Raw genomic sequence first — 7320 nt, 5'->3', positions numbered from 1 at the left:
ACCCCTGGGCTTTGCAATAAATGACAGCTGCTTGAGAGGAAATCCTTATCATGTCCCAGTGGTGGCTTTCCAACAAGCTGAAATCTTGTTCCATGACTGTTGCCCATGCTATTTCCAAGCAGGGTCTCCACAAAAGGAGGAGTTGACAAAGAGATATGAAAGCTGTCTCAGTCTTGGGACTTCCTGACTATAAATTACCAACAGGGAAACCCAACACCTCCAGAGATTTGGGGTTCATACTTAAGACAGTCTGAGCACCCTCCACTGATGACCACATGCAGATGAGCTCTTCAGGGACGGAGGGGCACTGGAGAAGTGAGACCTGTCCATGTGCAAGGTGTGCTGAGACAGTGCCTGGAAAAGCCAATGCTGATTTCCTCCCTGCCCTTGCCCGAAAATGATGGCAATACTTCTTTTCCATGCAGCTCTCCCTTGAAGGAGGCTTTACGACAAGGTGCTCACTAGGGGGTCACCTCCATTACAATAACCCAGGTCTGATTAAAAGGTATTTCTATGTTACAGGAGAATTGGAACTGCAGAAGTGAAAAGATGAAACAAAATATACTATTCTACAGGCAAATGCTGTGTGGAATAACACTGTGTTAGCTGAGGCTTAAAATACTCTGGGGAAATTTAGAAGTTGCTTGAAAAATTGCACAAGGAAAGATAAAATATTTTTTTCCAGCCTCAGGATTTAAGCTGGAATTTATTGTTCCATGACAGGGTGTCTCCTCTCACCATTTAGTGGATCATAAAAAGAAAACTTCATTTTTCTTATTTGTAGTAAAAAAAAGTGACTCCTGCTTGTGGCTCAGGCTCAGTAATGTGCCTATCTGGGTAGGTCTGTAATACTTCTTTCTGGTAGAGAATGGAAGGGACATATCCATGAAGTATATAGAATGTTTTTTATAATTTTTGGATGAAGACAAGTATTTTGTTCATTGCTGTCTGTGTCCTTGACTAACTGCGCAGACTCAGTCCCTTGCTTGCATCTTATATGGGAGATGTAACACAAGGCCCATGGAAAGCAAATCTTTTCTCCTGTAAGACTGCTTTCTCTCCCAAGGCAAAAAGGCACATCTCTTGATTGTCCTCTAGGTCAACCTGCTCATCATCACTAAAATGTAAACAATGGAGTTTAAAGAAAATTAAGGTAAAGTGTTCCAATACACACTAGTAGCAGCTCTACGAGAAGCTTTTGGTTTGCTCTTTTCCTTCTTGTGTCTTATGTTACGTGTTGTTTGTTTTTTTTTAAGGACAGGTTCTTTCTAATTTTCCTTTCTTCTTTCCCATAATTAACTTTAAAGTAGCTGTTTAATGCAACCCTGTCCATACAGGTAAGTGTTAACAGGTATATGTATATATGATCGTGTGTTTGTTCCCGGGGAGGGCACTAAAACATGCAGAAAAATCTGGTTTGTGTATCAGCCTCCACCACGGACCACAGAAAAATCATGCTGATTTTCGCCATTGTGTTCTCTCCCCTGTCCAGTCCTGGTAGAACAGAACCTTCTGGGGCCCAAGACCATCTCTTTCCACAGGAACCTGAGCTATGCCTGCCACAGACTCTACAAGCTAGGAGAATACAAATTAATGACACTAAACTACTATCGAAAAGCCCTATTGACTCACGTCTTTTATACAATACTGAAGCCTATATGGTTCTTAAGCCTCTCTGTCACAGTTAATACCAGCTTTCAGACATATATTTGCATTGAAAATCAGCAGGGGACTAATGGATGACCAACTATTTTCTGCTAATACACTATAGAAATGAGCGTGCCTGATCAATTCTTAAAAACACCCACAGTGAAGAAACTACTCAGGGAAAGTCAAGACCCTATTCTTTTTAAAAGAACACTTTTCTAATGATCCCCAATTCTGTATTTAATTCTGTAAGTGTAGTTTAAAGGCAGAGGGAGTTGTTAAATTTCATTTCACATTCACACTCTTCTCCCGTTGGCACTCCTGTGGAATTGTTACTGCTGCTCATGCATATTGAGAGGGAATGCACCTCTTTGCAGTACAGTGCTGCAGCTCATTCCCAGCCATTTCCCAGATGCTTGGTACTGTGATAGCATTGAAGCCCACAGCATTTCCCATTTATCCCCTTCTCCTTTTTTCTTGCTTCCCAAAATTATCTACTTTTGCAAAAAATAACTATGGCAGAGGAGGGATGGACATGACATCCTCATAAGCTCACCAGCAGTTTCTGCTGCTCCTTCAAAGTGCACCACATCCTTCAAAGCATAGCACATCCTTCAGAGCACAGCACATCCTTCAAAGCACAGCACATCCTTCAAAGCACTGCTAATACTTAACTGTCAGCAAAGGAGAAAGCAAGGCAGGACCCAGAATTTTAAGATCCTGGCTGCACACTGCTGCTGGGAAGCTCACCTGTTCCAAGTGTTTTGAACTCAGAATTACTGCCTAGACACTAGGAGCCAGCCTGGAGTGCCTTGCGCCTCTTTGTGGATTAGCAGGTTGGGCCATGATTAATGAATTCCTGCTCTTTCTCATTTAGACAGAAGCTACATGAACTGTTCCAGTCAGCTTCAGTCACCAAGAGGAAAATTAGTACAGAGTACAACTACACAGCAGGTAAAAAGAAGTCATTGTTTCACCAAAGTCTGGGTGATTGTTCTGTCCATGCAATTCAGGAGTCATCTGGATATCTGAGAAGCTCATAGCTATATGATGCTGGGGAGGCACTCTTCGTTAGGGACTGTAGTGGTAGGACAAGGGGTAATGGTTTTAAACTTGAACAGGGGAACTTTAGGTTAGATATAAGGAAGAAGTTCTTCACAGTGAGGGTGGTGAGGCACTGGAATGGGTTGCCCAAGGAAGTTGTGAATGCTCCAACCCTGGCGGTGTTCAAGGCCAGGCTGGACAGAGCCTTGGGCGACATAGTTTAGTGTGAGGTGTCCCTGCTCATGGCAGGGGGTTTGGAACTAGATGATCTTAAACTCCTTTCCAACTCAAACCATTCTATGATTCTATGATATCATGCAAGGAATCATATGGCATGTGTCACAGCAGGACACCTTTCATTGCATCCCGTGGCAGTTTCTATGGTGTGTGGTAAGGAGACACAGCACATCATGGCAGAACATGCAGAAATTCAGTTTGGGAGACAAACCTACAGAGCCCTGCTGTTCGGGAGGAGTGCAAGCCGTGGGGTAAAATGGCTCTAATGCCACCAGGAATGTTTCACAACATTCTATCTTCTGTTCATTCATTTCTTTTCATCATTTGTTTGTTTTAATTCCAGGACTGTAGTGAAAAGCAGAATGTTTCTCATCATCATAGCACCTGGGATGGGAAATTCTGAATGTGCACTAGTAACCATGTGAAACAACTCTGTTGTACTTCCATTCCAGCCCCTATTCTCACTGGGCTGCTCTCCAAAGTTTCCTCTGTAGCAGTGCATTCTTGCTAGAAGACACCGACCTACACAAAGTCCGAGCAGAGAGAAGTCAAAGGAGGCAGCTAAGCAACTGGATGTCTCTAATTCTTTCTTGCTTAAACTGTGTGTACTCAGGTGGGAAAGGATTTTAGTTTTCTTAGCTGAAGAGATTATCAGCAGGCTTGAAAACATGAAAGAGCACCTTAAGCTGGAGGCAGCTTGGATAATTTTTTGGCTGTGAAAGTTCTAAATAACTTCAGTACAAAGTAAATATACAGTGGTGCTTGACATGGGCCAATATGTGATGCTGGTCTTTGTTTTTAAGTCCCTATTATTATTGTGCTTACAATAGATTCAAATGAAAAAAGACAGTCCATTATATCATGTTTTCAATAAACACAGAGCAAAAGACAGTTTCTTTCTGAGGAGCTTTTATCTAACCACACAGGTTGAAGGTGAATGGGAAGGGTTGTAAGCAGAAAGGATATGTAACAGATCTCATGCTGGCATTGAAATTTGAATAGGCAGCCAGTTGAGACATTGCTGATAAAAGACAAATGGGGAAAAGTAGAAGAGCAGAGACTAGAAGGGTACAACAGTCAAAGGGGATGAAAAAGGAAGGAGAATATCTGCTATGGCTGACGGGAAGGCACTGATGAAAGCATATTGGAACAGGCTAACTTTTACAACAGAGCCAAAATTGTTTGATATAACCCCTTGACATTGGTAAGAATGATATTGCAGACCTATGCAGTTCTTGTTGCCTAGGCCACCATTTGCTGCCATGGGCAGCACTAGGATATCTTGTTTGGCTTTCCTCTGGAGATAACGTATTACTGTTGGGTTGTCTCACACTAAGTGGGCAATATAATCATCAATTTCGTATCCAATTCTCCTAAGTTCACATCACATTTCAGACAGGATAATGCAGAACGAAGTATACAACTATAGTTACAGTAAGGGACTATTCATTGATGTTAATGACAGATTTGTGCCTTAACTGTTTCCATTTTGAGTAATTATAAGTAATTATAGTCAATAATTACAAATACTTCTTTCATCCTTTTCCAGGCTACCTGGTGATCTCAATAATATTGGCACTTCAGCCCTTTGTCAGTGCTGGATGACGAAAGTTTAGCTTTGCTAAACTTTGCCCATTTCATGGTTTCTGCTCCGAAAAGTCTTGAGGTTTCACAAAGTCCATAGCCTCAGGCTCTGCTCAGTGTGTTAGATTCTGGTTGTTGTAAGTGAGAAAGTGAAAGTGCTTTCAGAGGGAAAGAAGAACTACAGAATTTACAAGCTGCGAAACGACTACTTTAAAAATCAGAGGAAAATTATTATAGATATGTACCTAAAATTTCAGTGCTAGCCAGTGAAACCATGTACTTGCCAATGTGAACTGAACTCCACCAGAAAAATCCAGTCAGACATGGAAAACAGATCATTTACATGACAAATACTCTTCTGTTTCACACTAGTTCCAAGAATGATTTAGAGATAGCAAATTTGACAATTCTCTTACAGTTATTCTGCAGACAATCAAAAGGATGTAAAGTTAATAAAAGCAGAGAAGTCTAGAAATTGTCTCTGAATTTCTGAGCCCTGGCCTCTGCATATGGCAGTAGTATTTCTGCAGAAATCCTTCCCAGCCAGTCAGACATTATTCTGCAACCTTGTGCCTTATCCGCAGGATAAAATCCCTGCAGATCAGAGTAAACGGGGATGAAGAACAAATATGCATTTTACTTTCATATACATAGTGGGAGCATTAAAGATTCAGCTCCTTGTAGCAATATTCATAACTACAGGTAAATATTTGCTCTAAATTCTTCTTCAATCTATCCTAGTATTTAGGTAAAATTCCCCTAGGTTTTCATAAGCCCTTGCATTACTTTTGCTACAGTGGTCTGCTAGAGCAAATTCCACATCAGAAAGTAAAGGCAATTGCACTGTCTCTAGCTTTTGCTAAAAATACATGGCTGAATGGTTGAATACTTTTGCCTGAAATACAAGGTTGTCTGCTGCTAACAAACACAAACTTCTCCTCTTCCTCCCCATTCCTGTCCTGCCCTTTACTACTTGTACACTCAGGCTACCATTCTGAGGGTCTGGTGGATCACTGCAACTGTGGATGGCAGCTGCTACCCCACTTCCTTCTTAAGCTTTCTATTTTACAGCGTTTCTCCCACCCCCTGTAAATAAGGACCATTATTTTGGATTAACTCCTTCTTTCCTCATGCTTCTGTATTTCAGTGCTCCTTTTCCCAAAACATAATGAAAGACTTCCCCATACTTTCAATTCACTTGGACAACAGCTTCGTCAGTTCTTGTAATGGCTCATAAATCTTATTTCCAGCCCCTCTTGTGTTGCTTCTATCCAGCTTTTCCACAGCTCTGCTGCTCAGCGCAGCTTTCTTGGTAGACCATGTCATTTGCCTGTTTAAATTTTTTCCAAAATTAAGACCTGCTTTTAAACTCCTGGTCTTTATCTCCCCCTCAGCCTAAATCTCAGATCCGAATCTGTGTCCTATATGGATGCTTCTGTCACCTACTCATTATCTTTTACTTTATCCTTGACCATAAACCTGTTCCCCAGAATTCCCTATTACATCTGATTCTGTGCCCTCATCTTATTTGAAACATTTTGAAATACTTTTTTATTCCATACAAAGGCCACACTTTTAACTTGTCCTCCTCAACCAGAGAAAAGGATGCTCAGGTTACTTAACAAGCACAGCTGAGTTGCCTTTGGTAGGAGGCAACTATGCTAAAATATACCAGCAGAGAAACTGCCTAAAATACAAGTTAATTTCTTCATTTAATGATTCGTGCTGTGCTTTGATTTATCTGTGTCTTATCATTTGGAGTTTCAGCTGTAAAGGGCAAGAATTGTCTTTATCACTGTACTGAATACCACTGCCATGGTCTCAGTTCTTTCAAGATGGTAAATAATGAGATACTCATGAAATTCTTAGCGGGTGTTGTGTTTTAATATCTTTATCTGTTTTCAGCGGGAGGTTTATCTGACTACAATCTTCTGGGATGCCTCCACAAAGCAGAATAATTTCTTGTTTCCCTACCAGGTAACAAATGCCAGCTTAATACATCAATCTATCATCACATAGTTAAGTATTATCCATAGACAAAAGCCCTAATAATAAATTCTAATCTCCTTAGGATGATAAAGTAGAAAACCAATGTGAAACTATTGCAAATAAAACTGAATTTCCTCAAAAGCAAGGCCTCTTATACCTTAATAACACAATGCTTTTTCCAGCTGTCAGCCTCGAAACTCAGTACCACTCAGTACCACGTGCCTTATTCTGTTCTAACAAACCTGCTTGTTAAAATGAGCCCTTCAGCTGCAGGAGTGAGGATTGTGGAGTAGGTAAATATTACATCTAGTTCTGCATGGAAAGTGAAGCTGCACTATTATGGTCAAGGGCAGAATTGAAGTTGTTTTGTGAAGAAGCACTTGAGCATGCGTTTTGTAGTGCAACCCTTGTTTTTGCTAACAGGTAAGAATTTAATTCAGTTGGTTGGACACAAATAGAGCACTGCAGGAAGATGTGACTCTGCTCACAGTTTTGCAGTAGACATTATCAGATAGATACACTGAAGAGAAAGACTTAACACATTCTGTTAGGTATCAGCTTCCTGAAGGAGCATGGTACAGTGAATACCTGTGTGATATACCAAAGGTTTTTTTAATTATCTGATATAACTTCAGGGATGTAGCATTACTGGGTAACACCCCACAGGCCATATTATGAAGGACACTAGACATGATGTTCACAATTGTCCCCAGTCTTTCCTTGTCTTAATTATTTTTTCTTTTTCCTGATATATTTTATTGTCATGACCCAGAGGTACTTTGTGACATGGACACCCCAAAATCATAGAATGATTTGGGT

Source organism: Nestor notabilis, unplaced genomic scaffold (assembly GCF_000696875.1).
Source record: "Nestor notabilis isolate BGI_N333 unplaced genomic scaffold, ASM69687v1 scaffold10523, whole genome shotgun sequence".
Taxonomy (NCBI): domain Eukaryota; kingdom Metazoa; phylum Chordata; class Aves; order Psittaciformes; family Psittacidae; genus Nestor; species Nestor notabilis.
The sequence above is the reverse complement of the archived record's forward strand: the minus strand, read 5'-3'. Positions refer to the sequence as shown.